Source organism: Eleutherodactylus coqui, unplaced genomic scaffold (assembly GCF_035609145.1).
Source record: "Eleutherodactylus coqui strain aEleCoq1 unplaced genomic scaffold, aEleCoq1.hap1 HAP1_SCAFFOLD_290, whole genome shotgun sequence".
Taxonomy (NCBI): domain Eukaryota; kingdom Metazoa; phylum Chordata; class Amphibia; order Anura; family Eleutherodactylidae; genus Eleutherodactylus; species Eleutherodactylus coqui.
This window is the reverse complement of record NW_027101951.1, coordinates 60,477-75,225: the sequence shown is the minus strand read 5'-3', so window position 1 is coordinate 75,225 and position 14,749 is coordinate 60,477. Positions and strand designations below refer to the sequence as shown.

Here is a 14,749-nt window from a genome sequence, read left to right as displayed (position 1 = left end):
GTTGAGAAGGCGTGGGGCGGGGCTATGTAAAGTTTTAATAGCTCTCCCAGCTGCCTGGGTGCATTGTGGGTGCGCCCAGAGTGCTGGCTGAGCGTGTTGCCTCAAGCCTTGGAAGTGGAGTTGGGCGGACCGGGCTACAGGTGAAACCCATTTCGGGTTATCGCTTCTCGGCCTTTTGGCTAAGATCAAGTGTAGTATCTGTTCTTATCAGTTTAATATCTGATACGTCCCCTATCTGGGGACCATATATTAAATGGATTTTTAGAACAGGGAGCTGGAAAAAGAGCTTGCTCTGTCCACTCCACGCATTGACCTGGTATTGCAGTACCTCCAGGACCGGTGCACCCCCTTTCCTACAACAGTTTCCAAAAGCAGAAAAACAAAACCGACGAGCAAGAGGTGCAGCGCAGCTGTGGCGGCTGCTGCTACCACCGCCCAAGCACTTTGATTGACACTCAGCCCGTCTGCTCGCAACATTGTATCCACTGAGCAGCTGCGTCTGCCAGAGTGTGCACAGCACAGGTACAACTGGAAGCAAAACAACACACACACCAGTTCATATGGCAGCCGCACTCTATAGTTCGTACCTACCGCTGCGCTAATAGCCAAGTTGGAAACATCGGGCAGGCACAGCGTATCCTGGCAGCCTGCGTCTGTATGCTCCACGTATTCGGGTCATGGGTGTATGTGCAGGGGGCCCGGAGCCCCAGGGGGCCCATAAAGTCTCTCTTCCCCACATTGTAAACCAATGCTATCAATGAAGCTTTATAGTTTGGGGGCCCAGTTCCAGACTTTGTACTGGGGCCCCGCAGCTTCAAGTTACACCTCCGGATCAGGATAATGCTAGGCCATTCCAACCAGCCTGTGTGTGTGACCTGCAGTCGCTGGTAGTCGAAAAGCGGCCGGCCCCGGATGCGCGCTTCAGAGTGGACAGACAGCAGCGGACCCCCAATCACACAGGCCCAAGGCTTGCTATGTAGCACGGAATACCTCATTGGACTGCAGCACTCCACGCGGGCTGAGATACACGCTCCACGTGGGATGGGCAGTATTCGTCCATGAAGATCCAGGCCAACGTTTAGAGATGGAGCAACACTCGGGGAGCAAAGAACTCCAACGAACGGACGTCTACTTTACAAGGATGTATTGCTTTATTCAATGCATGGACACAGAAACAGTTCAACCGCTCGATTACAGACCGCAGTCAATACAGTAAAGAAAGAAATGTGTCTGTTTAATGTAAACTTGCATGGAGCTCGTTTGTCAGCCACTGACTGACTGAATGCTGAAACGTGGTCTGACGTTACATGCACCACCAGGGATAAGGCCTTGCCTATAAGCATTCCCCAGCTGGCAAAAACGGAACCTCCCTGCCTATTCCTCACCATGGAAGAACGGAACCTACCTTTTTTTTAAAAAAAAGAAAGCCACAGCAGCAGCCAACTCGATTTTGGTAGGCCGCTGTCTCCCCCTTGTGTGCTGCATAAAAAATGCACTCCACTAAAAATAACATTGATCCACGAAATAGAGCGTAGGGAGAGAATGAGGCTTCAAGATGAGCCGTCAGGCTATGATAAATTGTATCACACCTGGGCGATATGGATAGATGCCCGGAGCTCACCCCTATTTACTAGGTGGTTACAGACAGGGACATGTGAGTAACACGTTTAAACCACAATCGTAAAGAGAAACAGCAATCCCGGAGCGCCCCCCCCTCCCCCTTTTTGTTTTATTTTCTCTTTCTCCCGTGTCATAGATACCTACCCTCCCTTACCGCTCCCCCCCCCCTTCCCCTGTTTGTACACCTTATAAAATATCACAGACAAACATCATATAGTTCAACTCGAAATTTATTTATTAAGTTTCATTGTCAAAGTTATTTTTACATTGCTTTGAGATAAGGCAAAAGTTTCCCCCCCTCCATGAAACCAATAAAACCTATATTGAATAAAATAAAAATGATGCAGTTGCCGGTAGTTCAGCAGTTGCCGGTAGTTCAGCAGTTGCCGGTAGTTCAGCAGTTGCCGGTAGTTCAGCAGTTGCCGGTAGTTCAGCAGTTGCCGGTAGTTCAGCAGTTGCCGGTAGTTCAGCAGTTGCCGGTAGTTTTGCAGTTGCCGGTAGTTTTGCAGTTGCCGGTAGTTTTGCAGTTGCCGGTAGTTTTGCAGTTGCCGGTAGTTCTGCAGTTGCCGGTAGTTCTGCAGCTTCTTGGTAGAGATAAAGACCATCTCCCGTCTCCCAGCTGCAGCAGAGACTGACTGAAATCGCTGCCAAGCCCGCTATTTATGCTTCTAAATTGATGACATCACAATGGAGTGACATCAGCCTGCCATACACCTGGCTCATGACATCACAAGGGAGTGACATCATCAGCATTCCAAATACCTGGCTCATTTGCATACAGTATGTATGCATGTATGTGTCTATCTATCCTATCCTATCTAATCTATCTTTATTAATTACGTAGAATATAGATATGGATTATTTCTGAATTATAGATTTTGTAGATATAGATTAAAGATAGATTTACGATTGTGTGTGTGTGTGTGATAGAGATATATATATATATGTAAAAAAAATATAAAATCTGTAGTTATGTATGTATGGCGGGGAAAAAAAGGCCTGCTGTATGTTTTTAAGTTCTTCGGATGACCATGCCGCTCTAATATTCTCCTTACTAGGGTCTACTAATGCTGGCCCAGGGGAAGGCAATAAAGCCCTATGGGGCCGAAGCCAATTTCCCTTATTTTAGGTAAAAAGTTTCCATCCGTCCCTACTCGAAATGCGGCTGGCCGAAGAGATCCCTCCAACCGACCGGCCGACGCACCTTCAGAGACAAACTAGTGCTTGCTTCTAGTGTCATCGCCGGCTTAACCCTCGTTTGTAGGGAGCTGACGAGTCCTGCAGCAGCAGCAGGCTCTGCAAGCCTAGGATGCGTGAGCTCGGTGCAAGAGGAAGGACTGAGGGTGTGAGGCTGGGCGCGGTTGAGAAGGCGTGGGGCGGGGCTATGTAAAGTTTTAATAGCTCTCCCAGCTGCCTGGGTGCATTGTGGGTGCGCCCAGAGTGCTGGCTGAGCGTGTTGCCTCAAGCCTTGGAAGTGGAGTTGGGCGGACCGGGCTACAGGTGAAACCCATTTCGGGTTATCGCTTCTCGGCCTTTTGGCTAAGATCAAGTGTAGTATCTGTTCTTATCAGTTTAATATCTGATACGTCCCCTATCTGGGGACCATATATTAAATGGATTTTTAGAACAGGGAGCTGGAAAAAGAGCTTGCTCTGTCCACTCCACGCATTGACCTGGTATTGCAGTACCTCCAGGACCGGTGCACCCCCTTTCCTACAACAGTTTCCAAAAGCAGAAAAACAAAACCGACGAGCAAGAGGTGCAGCGCAGCTGTGGCGGCTGCTGCTACCACCGCCCAAGCACTTTGATTGACACTCAGCCCGTCTGCTCGCAACATTGTATCCACTGAGCAGCTGCGTCTGCCAGAGTGTGCACAGCACAGGTACAACTGGAAGCAAAACAACACACACACCAGTTCATATGGCAGCCGCACTCTATAGTTCGTACCTACCGCTGCGCTAATAGCCAAGTTGGAAACATCGGGCAGGCACAGCGTATCCTGGCAGCCTGCGTCTGTATGCTCCACGTATTCGGGTCATGGGTGTATGTGCAGGGGGCCCGGAGCCCCAGGGGGCCCATAAAGTCTCTCTTCCCCACATTGTAAACCAATGCTATCAATGAAGCTTTATAGTTTGGGGGCCCAGTTCCAGACTTTGTACTGGGGCCCCGCAGCTTCAAGTTACACCTCCGGATCAGGATAATGCTAGGCCATTCCAACCAGCCTGTGTGTGTGACCTGCAGTCGCTGGTAGTCGAAAAGCGGCCGGCCCCGGATGCGCGCTTCAGAGTGGACAGACAGCAGCGGACCCCCAATCACACAGGCCCAAGGCTTGCTATGTAGCACGGAATACCTCATTGGACTGCAGCACTCCACGCGGGCTGAGATACACGCTCCACGTGGGATGGGCAGTATTCGTCCATGAAGATCCAGGCCAACGTTTAGAGATGGAGCAACACTCGGGGAGCAAAGAACTCCAACGAACGGACGTCTACTTTACAAGGATGTATTGCTTTATTCAATGCATGGACACAGAAACAGTTCAACCGCTCGATTACAGACCGCAGTCAATACAGTAAAGAAAGAAATGTGTCTGTTTAATGTAAACTTGCATGGAGCTCGTTTGTCAGCCACTGACTGACTGAATGCTGAAACGTGGTCTGACGTTACATGCACCACCAGGGATAAGGCCTTGCCTATAAGCATTCCCCAGCTGGCAAAAACGGAACCTCCCTGCCTATTCCTCACCATGGAAGAACGGAACCTACCTTTTTTTTAAAAAAAAGAAAGCCACAGCAGCAGCCAACTCGATTTTGGTAGGCCGCTGTCTCCCCCTTGTGTGCTGCATAAAAAATGCACTCCACTAAAAATAACATTGATCCACGAAATAGAGCGTAGGGAGAGAATGAGGCTTCAAGATGAGCCGTCAGGCTATGATAAATTGTATCACACCTGGGCGATATGGATAGATGCCCGGAGCTCACCCCTATTTACTAGGTGGTTACAGACAGGGACATGTGAGTAACACGTTTAAACCACAATCGTAAAGAGAAACAGCAATCCCGGAGCGCCCCCCCCTCCCCCTTTTTGTTTTATTTTCTCTTTCTCCCGTGTCATAGATACCTACCCTCCCTTACCGCTCCCCCCCCCCTTCCCCTGTTTGTACACCTTATAAAATATCACAGACAAACATCATATAGTTCAACTCGAAATTTATTTATTAAGTTTCATTGTCAAAGTTATTTTTACATTGCTTTGAGATAAGGCAAAAGTTTCCCCCCCTCCATGAAACCAATAAAACCTATATTGAATAAAATAAAAATGATGCAGTTGCCGGTAGTTCAGCAGTTGCCGGTAGTTCAGCAGTTGCCGGTAGTTCAGCAGTTGCCGGTAGTTCAGCAGTTGCCGGTAGTTCAGCAGTTGCCGGTAGTTCAGCAGTTGCCGGTAGTTCAGCAGTTGCCGGTAGTTTTGCAGTTGCCGGTAGTTTTGCAGTTGCCGGTAGTTTTGCAGTTGCCGGTAGTTTTGCAGTTGCCGGTAGTTCTGCAGTTGCCGGTAGTTCTGCAGCTTCTTGGTAGAGATAAAGACCATCTCCCGTCTCCCAGCTGCAGCAGAGACTGACTGAAATCGCTGCCAAGCCCGCTATTTATGCTTCTAAATTGATGACATCACAATGGAGTGACATCAGCCTGCCATACACCTGGCTCATGACATCACAAGGGAGTGACATCATCAGCATTCCAAATACCTGGCTCATTTGCATACAGTATGTATGCATGTATGTGTCTATCTATCCTATCCTATCTAATCTATCTTTATTAATTACGTAGAATATAGATATGGATTATTTCTGAATTATAGATTTTGTAGATATAGATTAAAGATAGATTTACGATTGTGTGTGTGTGTGTGATAGAGATATATATATATATGTAAAAAAAATATAAAATCTGTAGTTATGTATGTATGGCGGGGAAAAAAAGGCCTGCTGTATGTTTTTAAGTTCTTCGGATGACCATGCCGCTCTAATATTCTCCTTACTAGGGTCTACTAATGCTGGCCCAGGGGAAGGCAATAAAGCCCTATGGGGCCGAAGCCAATTTCCCTTATTTTAGGTAAAAAGTTTCCATCCGTCCCTACTCGAAATGCGGCTGGCCGAAGAGATCCCTCCAACCGACCGGCCGACGCACCTTCAGAGACAAACTAGTGCTTGCTTCTAGTGTCATCGCCGGCTTAACCCTCGTTTGTAGGGAGCTGACGAGTCCTGCAGCAGCAGCAGGCTCTGCAAGCCTAGGATGCGTGAGCTCGGTGCAAGAGGAAGGACTGAGGGTGTGAGGCTGGGCGCGGTTGAGAAGGCGTGGGGCGGGGCTATGTAAAGTTTTAATAGCTCTCCCAGCTGCCTGGGTGCATTGTGGGTGCGCCCAGAGTGCTGGCTGAGCGTGTTGCCTCAAGCCTTGGAAGTGGAGTTGGGCGGACCGGGCTACAGGTGAAACCCATTTCGGGTTATCGCTTCTCGGCCTTTTGGCTAAGACCAAGTGTAAAGCTTGGTCTTGGCTGCGGGCCGTGGGTGTGCTGGGGTTTTCCCAGTGAGAAGGATCGCTTCATCTGTGGTGTTACACCGACAGTTACCTTGCAGAATGTCTGGAATTAAGAATACTATTCGGTTTGAGGTGGATTCCAAGAACAGCCTGAAGAATAGCGTGGTTTACATCGTCCGGGACATACTACTGGAAAAAGGTGATGTACCATTGGAGGAGATTTACAGTGTGCAAGACTTTCCCCGTCAGGGGCAATATGATGTCACCTTTTGTGATGAAGGTACATGTTTAAACGTGTTTGAATGGCTGCGAAGCCGGAGAGACACTGAACTCCTTAACGGGGTTAAAATAACCCCCCTGTTTGGCTTGCAGGAGAAGATAGTGACTGTTCATGTGTTTAACCCTTACACGGATGTGGGCCTCCTTTTCAGCTTCCTTGAGCAGTATTGTGACCATGTGCGTGGAGGTGAAAAACAAAAGAACATTCTGGGGATCTTCAATTGTAAATATAAATTTATTGTGAGACTGAAGAGGAACCCAAGTCGCATTGGGGGAGTGATGCACCCCCCTGCAAATTTTTCTATCGCTGGCTACCGGGGTTACTTATATTATTCAGGACAGCCGACCTATTGCCGAAATTGTGAGCAGTTTGGCCACATAAAAGCTGACTGTACCAAGGGCCTGGTATGCAGAAACTGCAAGGGCGGTGGGCACCATGCTGGCGACTGCCCTATGCCAAAGCGGTGCGATCTTTGCGGGTCGTCGGAACATGTGGTGAAGGATTGCCCGGCGAATGGTGGGTCTGGTGGCTGGCGGCGAGCTCCTGACGAGGGAGCAGCCAGCAAGGTGAGTGCTGCTGCGGGTGTGGCTGCTGCAGAGCCTCGGTCATCAGCTGTGGCTAACGAGGTACCTGTCCAGCCTGAGCAGGGAGCTGCTAAGTGTGTTGCACCTGGTGTTCCTGTGAAAGCTAAGGCGGTGAGAGCTGCGTCTGTGTCTGCTAAAGCAGGGAAAGAGGAGGACATAAAGCGGAAGGTGGATACGCAGAAAGTGCCTGAGTTAGAGACTGCGTCAGAGGCCCAGGTTGCCAGTGTCATAAGACAACTAGAGGAGGTTATTGAGGGGGTTGAGAGCCCTGTCCACCCCTCAGACCCGGCAAATATTGGCAATTTCTCATCTCCAGAGACTAGTTTGTGTCACAGGGAGGGTGGTGGGAATAAAAATGATGCTAGCGATAGTGAAATGGAGTTCATACCAGTGGCAAGTAAAAAAGTTGCCAAAAAAAGAAAAAATGAGGCGGGTAAGGCGGAAAGAGTGGAAGTCAGCAACCCGTTTGAAAAACTGGCGCCGGACATTGGTGACAGTAGCGAAAGTGATGCTGATTTATGATACAAGGTCTATGTGAGCCTTGGCCTTTTTGTGGAATGATATCTGCAGAATTATATATATAATGGTTTTAGTCATTCACTCGCAGAATGTCAGAGTGTTCCAGAATAAGGCCAGGAGAGCGGCTATATTAAGTCTACTCAGACAAGAGAAGGCTTCAGTGATATGCTTACAAGAGTGTGGCATAAAAAATGTAATTAGTTCTGATGAATGGCCACATGGGGGCGCTGTGTGGTCTGGTGGTGGAGGTAACAGAAATAATGGAGTGGCTATCCTGATTAATTCAGGTGAGGTAACACTGCAGAGCTATGTGGTGATAGAGGAGGGGAGGTGTGTGTCCGCTGTGCTGCTGCATGGGAATGTACAGGTGCGCTTAATTAATGTTTATGCACCCACCTGCAAAAACGAAAGGAGGAGATTATTTGAAAAAATTCAGTTATTTATTCAGGGCAGGATGCCGACTATTTTAGTTGGAGACTTTAATTGCGACATTAGCAAAAGTTCCCTTGATGTCTCCGGGAAAATGTTATGTGAAATTGTGTCTGATTTTCATTTACAGGATGTGCAGGTGTTGTGTAACGTCAGGCCGCTAATGCCTACTTACCATGCGGACAGGGGTGGGATCCACTCCAGGCTGGATTATTGTTTTATTTCTAATGAGTTTGATGCCATAAGTTATAGGCAAAAGCCTGTAGTATTCTCAGACCATGAGTCTGTCCTATGTGAGGTGGATGTCAGGGGGAGTGCGGTGTGGGGGAGGGGGTTGTGGAAGTGTAATATCAGTCATTTGGAGAGTGAGGAAGTAAGGTTACAGTATGAATGTGAGTATAAGAGGTGGAGTGAGAGGAAGAAGGAGTTCAGGAGTATCTTGCAGTGGTGGGACTGGGTGAAGGGGAGAACAAAATGTTTCTTTAAAGCTATTGGTTATAAGAATGCTGCCAAAGAGAGAAAGGAGTATGAGAGGCTGAATGGTCGGCTGACCCTGCTGATGAGGCTCAGGGACAGCGGGGTGGAGGTACATAATGACATCATGTTAGTGAAGAGGGAAATAAATAACTACATGACCAAAAAGGGTAGGGGTATTATATACCGAGCAAAGCTAGAGAAGATGGAGCAGGATGAGAAGTGTTCCCGTTTCTTCTTTAAGAAGGTGTTTGCAAGAAAGCCCACTATTGATACTGTGGTGAGAGAGGATGGAAGTGAGGTGGGAAGAGAGGAGGTGAGAGAAGAAGTAGCCTCATTCTATGAGGATCTATATGCTGAGAAGTGGAGGGATGAAAGGCTGGAGAGCGATGTGCTGAGCGTGCTGGAAAACAAGCTTGATGTGTGTGAACAGGGCTCTGTTATGCGGGACATATCCTGCGAGGAGGTTTCGGATGTTGTGCAGAGGATGGCTGCAAATAAGACTCCAGGGGAAGACGGTCTGCCGGCTGAGTTCTACCGCCGTCTGTGGAATGTGGTGGGGAAGGATGTATGTGAAGTATGTAAGTATATGTGGGTGAATGTGGAGATGGCTGACAGTATGCGTGGGGGTGTGTGTGTGCTAATACCGAAAAAGGGAGATCTGAGGCAGTTAAAGAATTGGCGTCCTATTACTTTATTGAATTGTGATTACAAGATCTACGCCAAAGTGATTGCGAATCGTATGCGTGATGTGGTTGAATGTGTTGTGGGTGATGATCAGTTTTGTGCGGTGCCTGGGAGACGTGTGCATGAGAGTCTGTGTTTGTTGAGGGATTGTCTGTGGGATTGCAAGAGTAGAAAGAAAAATGCGTATTTGGTGTCTATTGATTTTGAAAAAGCGTATGATAGATTGTCACATAGTTTTTTGTTCCGTGTGTTGTTGCGAATGGGGTTTCCGTCTGATTTTGTGTGCAGAGTGAGAAGTTTGTATGATAGGATATATAGCAGAATGTTGGTGAATGGTAGTGTTGGAAGGAGAGTGAATGTGTTGTCTGGTGTGCGCCAGGGTTGCCCGCTCTCGCCAGTTGCTTTCATCTGCGCGATTGAGCCCTTGTTGTGTTTGCTGAGGCGTGATAAGATTGTGAGAGGTGTGCTTGTTCCGGGTAGTGGGGGGAGAGAACTGAAGGTGAATGCATATATGGATGATGTGTGTGTGCTGTGTGATTCTGAGTGTGCGGTGAGACGTGTGAAGTTGCTTGTGTCTATTTTTTGTGGGGCATCTGCTTTTAGGGTTAATTGGGACAAAAGCGAATGCAAAGTGTTTGGGGATGCGGTACTTAGTCCTGATGCTGGCATGAAGGAGGTCTCTGGACCAATTAAGGTCCTAGGCATTCAGTTTAATGAGAGGCTGGATGGGAAGGATAGCTGGAGTGAGGTGAAACAGAAAGCTGAGAGGCGCCTGAACTTCTGGAAGATGAGAAGCCTTACCTTTATAGGTAAGACCGTTATTATAAAGAGCATTATTTTGCCGATGTTTTTGTTCGTGGCAATGGTTTTTCCGCCAGGATATATGGGACTGAGGAGTTTAAATAGGGTCCTTTTTGTTTTCTTCTGGGGGTCCAGAATGGAGAGGTTGAGGAGGGAGGTAGTAGTCAGGAGTTGGAGGAAAGGGGGAATGAGCTTCCCAAATCTAGAGGTATTTTTTGGAACCAACATATTGGTTTTTCTGTTAGTTACAATTAGCAAAGAGAGAAAGTTTGCATGCATGATGAAGTTTCTGGCTGGGAGAGTGTTTGTGAGAATGAAGTGGTGTGAGAGGGATCTGACAAAGCCGGTTGCTTTTGAGGTACCTGAATGGTACGAATGGGTAGTAAAGTTTGTGGAGAAGAATGAGTTGTGTGAGGTTGAGGTGAGTGTGTTGAGGAATAAGTGTATGGTGCGTAGGATGATTGAGTGTAAGGATGAGATGTGTGATATAAATTCAGTGAGTGGTGCGAATGTGGAGAAAGTATGGAAGAAGGTGCGAATGGAGGGGATGACAAACAGGCAGAAGGAGATAGTATGGATGAGTTTGCATGGGGTATTACCGGTGCGGGAATTTCAGAGGAATAGAGGATTGGTGGCGAGTGACAGATGTCCTAGAGATGGATGTAGTGGGTATGAGAATATAGTGCATCTCTTCTGGAATTGCAGTTATGCACGGAGGGTTCTGAGGAGACTAGGACCGCTATTGAAAGAAATAACCGGGGTTAGTTTTCTGTCCTTTGAGCTTCTGATGTTCGGTCTGGCTGTGAGTGATGGTGTGAAAGAGAGGTTGTTGTGGCTGTTTTTGGCGTGTGTGAAGGAAGTGTTGTGGGATGTGAGGAATGTGTATGTGTATAAAAGAATGGAACTGAGTGAGAGGGATAGTGTGCGAATGGTGTTAGGGAAACTGTATTTTTGTTATTTGTGGGATAAAAGAAAGCAGGGGGTGGATGCGGAGGGGATATGGAAGATACTCAAGTGGAAACAACTTGTAAATTTATCATGAGTTTGGTGATTTGTATTGTTACCTTTGTTGAAAATAAATGCCTGATGATGAGATGGGTGAGTACTGCAGCAGTGCAGTTGGAAAGCTGCTTGAGATTGCATTGAGTACTATTAACCCAATCTGAGGGTTATAAAAAAAAAAAAAAATAAAAAAAAAAAAAAAAATCTGTTCTTATCAGTTTAATATCTGATACGTCCCCTATCTGGGGACCATATATTAAATGGATTTTTAGAACAGGGAGCTGGAAAAAGAGCTTGCTCTGTCCACTCCACGCATTGACCTGGTATTGCAGTACCTCCAGGACCGGTGCACCCCCTTTCCTACAACAGTTTCCAAAAGCAGAAAAACAAAACCGACGAGCAAGAGGTGCAGCGCAGCTGTGGCGGCTGCTGCTACCACCGCCCAAGCACTTTGATTGACACTCAGCCCGTCTGCTCGCAACATTGTATCCACTGAGCAGCTGCGTCTGCCAGAGTGTGCACAGCACAGGTACAACTGGAAGCAAAACAACACACACACCAGTTCATATGGCAGCCGCACTCTATAGTTCGTACCTACCGCTGCGCTAATAGCCAAGTTGGAAACATCGGGCAGGCACAGCGTATCCTGGCAGCCTGCGTCTGTATGCTCCACGTATTCGGGTCATGGGTGTATGTGCAGGGGGCCCGGAGCCCCAGGGGGCCCATAAAGTCTCTCTTCCCCACATTGTAAACCAATGCTATCAATGAAGCTTTATAGTTTGGGGGCCCAGTTCCAGACTTTGTACTGGGGCCCCGCAGCTTCAAGTTACACCTCCGGATCAGGATAATGCTAGGCCATTCCAACCAGCCTGTGTGTGTGACCTGCAGTCGCTGGTAGTCGAAAAGCGGCCGGCCCCGGATGCGCGCTTCAGAGTGGACAGACAGCAGCGGACCCCCAATCACACAGGCCCAAGGCTTGCTATGTAGCACGGAATACCTCATTGGACTGCAGCACTCCACGCGGGCTGAGATACACGCTCCACGTGGGATGGGCAGTATTCGTCCATGAAGATCCAGGCCAACGTTTAGAGATGGAGCAACACTCGGGGAGCAAAGAACTCCAACGAACGGACGTCTACTTTACAAGGATGTATTGCTTTATTCAATGCATGGACACAGAAACAGTTCAACCGCTCGATTACAGACCGCAGTCAATACAGTAAAGAAAGAAATGTGTCTGTTTAATGTAAACTTGCATGGAGCTCGTTTGTCAGCCACTGACTGACTGAATGCTGAAACGTGGTCTGACGTTACATGCACCACCAGGGATAAGGCCTTGCCTATAAGCATTCCCCAGCTGGCAAAAACGGAACCTCCCTGCCTATTCCTCACCATGGAAGAACGGAACCTACCTTTTTTTTAAAAAAAAGAAAGCCACAGCAGCAGCCAACTCGATTTTGGTAGGCCGCTGTCTCCCCCTTGTGTGCTGCATAAAAAATGCACTCCACTAAAAATAACATTGATCCACGAAATAGAGCGTAGGGAGAGAATGAGGCTTCAAGATGAGCCGTCAGGCTATGATAAATTGTATCACACCTGGGCGATATGGATAGATGCCCGGAGCTCACCCCTATTTACTAGGTGGTTACAGACAGGGACATGTGAGTAACACGTTTAAACCACAATCGTAAAGAGAAACAGCAATCCCGGAGCGCCCCCCCCTCCCCCTTTTTGTTTTATTTTCTCTTTCTCCCGTGTCATAGATACCTACCCTCCCTTACCGCTCCCCCCCCCCTTCCCCTGTTTGTACACCTTATAAAATATCACAGACAAACATCATATAGTTCAACTCGAAATTTATTTATTAAGTTTCATTGTCAAAGTTATTTTTACATTGCTTTGAGATAAGGCAAAAGTTTCCCCCCCTCCATGAAACCAATAAAACCTATATTGAATAAAATAAAAATGATGCAGTTGCCGGTAGTTCAGCAGTTGCCGGTAGTTCAGCAGTTGCCGGTAGTTCAGCAGTTGCCGGTAGTTCAGCAGTTGCCGGTAGTTCAGCAGTTGCCGGTAGTTCAGCAGTTGCCGGTAGTTCAGCAGTTGCCGGTAGTTTTGCAGTTGCCGGTAGTTTTGCAGTTGCCGGTAGTTTTGCAGTTGCCGGTAGTTTTGCAGTTGCCGGTAGTTCTGCAGTTGCCGGTAGTTCTGCAGCTTCTTGGTAGAGATAAAGACCATCTCCCGTCTCCCAGCTGCAGCAGAGACTGACTGAAATCGCTGCCAAGCCCGCTATTTATGCTTCTAAATTGATGACATCACAATGGAGTGACATCAGCCTGCCATACACCTGGCTCATGACATCACAAGGGAGTGACATCATCAGCATTCCAAATACCTGGCTCATTTGCATACAGTATGTATGCATGTATGTGTCTATCTATCCTATCCTATCTAATCTATCTTTATTAATTACGTAGAATATAGATATGGATTATTTCTGAATTATAGATTTTGTAGATATAGATTAAAGATAGATTTACGATTGTGTGTGTGTGTGTGATAGAGATATATATATATATGTAAAAAAAATATAAAATCTGTAGTTATGTATGTATGGCGGGGAAAAAAAGGCCTGCTGTATGTTTTTAAGTTCTTCGGATGACCATGCCGCTCTAATATTCTCCTTACTAGGGTCTACTAATGCTGGCCCAGGGGAAGGCAATAAAGCCCTATGGGGCCGAAGCCAATTTCCCTTATTTTAGGTAAAAAGTTTCCATCCGTCCCTACTCGAAATGCGGCTGGCCGAAGAGATCCCTCCAACCGACCGGCCGACGCACCTTCAGAGACAAACTAGTGCTTGCTTCTAGTGTCATCGCCGGCTTAACCCTCGTTTGTAGGGAGCTGACGAGTCCTGCAGCAGCAGCAGGCTCTGCAAGCCTAGGATGCGTGAGCTCGGTGCAAGAGGAAGGACTGAGGGTGTGAGGCTGGGCGCGGTTGAGAAGGCGTGGGGCGGGGCTATGTAAAGTTTTAATAGCTCTCCCAGCTGCCTGGGTGCATTGTGGGTGCGCCCAGAGTGCTGGCTGAGCGTGTTGCCTCAAGCCTTGGAAGTGGAGTTGGGCGGACCGGGCTACAGGTGAAACCCATTTCGGGTTATCGCTTCTCGGCCTTTTGGCTCAGATCAAGTGTAAGGCTCGGTCTGTGCTGGAGGAGCGATCTGGGTGCGCCCAGTTTTTTTGCTTGGAGCGGCATCTTTTTCCTGTGGTTTTTGGACCGACAGCTGACCCCTGAAAATGTTTGGCATGAAGAATTCCATACGCTTTGAAGTTGCGCCAGGAGATTACAACAAGAACACTGTCGTCTTTATCGTCAGAGATATTCTCCTGGAGAAGATGAAGGTTCCTAAAGCAGCCATCTACAGCGTGCAGGACTTTCCACGGCAGGGTATGTACGATGTGACTTTTACAGAGGAACATATCTGCCTAAATGTTTATGAATGGCTCAGAAAGCACAAGGACATTGACTTGTTGGATGGAGTTAGGATCACTCCGTTGTTTGGCATCCACGAAAAGCCAGTTTTGGTGCATGTCTACAACCCCTTCACTGAGGTTGAACTAGTTAAAAGCTTTTTAAGAAGATATTGCGACCAGGTGAGGGGTGGAGACAAGCAGATGAACATTTTAGGCATATTCAACTGCAAGTACAAGTTCTATTGCAGATTTAGACAGAGTGCAGACAGCATTGGAGGTGTGAAGCACCCACCGGCCAACTTCACAATTGCTGGACATAGAGGCTATTTGTCTTATCCGGGGCAACCCACTTACTGCCGC

The 14,749-nt window shown here is 47.7% G+C and overlaps 3 non-coding genes across 3 annotated transcripts; all 3 read left to right on the top strand.

Annotated features, from left to right (window-relative positions):
• The first annotated feature begins 159 nt into the window (after positions 1-159).
• Positions 160-350, top strand: LOC136593726 (U2 spliceosomal RNA). Its single transcript, XR_010788314.1, has one exon. It is a non-coding gene; the product is annotated as a U2 spliceosomal RNA (small nuclear RNA).
• Positions 351-3,139: 2,789 nt separating this feature from the next.
• On the top strand, positions 3,140-3,330 carry LOC136593724 (U2 spliceosomal RNA). Its single transcript, XR_010788313.1, has one exon. It is a non-coding gene; the product is annotated as a U2 spliceosomal RNA (small nuclear RNA).
• A 7,756-nt stretch (positions 3,331-11,086) lies between these two features.
• Positions 11,087-11,285, top strand: LOC136593754 (U2 spliceosomal RNA). The gene has a single exon (XR_010788341.1). It is a non-coding gene; the product is annotated as a U2 spliceosomal RNA (small nuclear RNA).
• Positions 11,286-14,749: the final 3,464 nt, after the last annotated feature.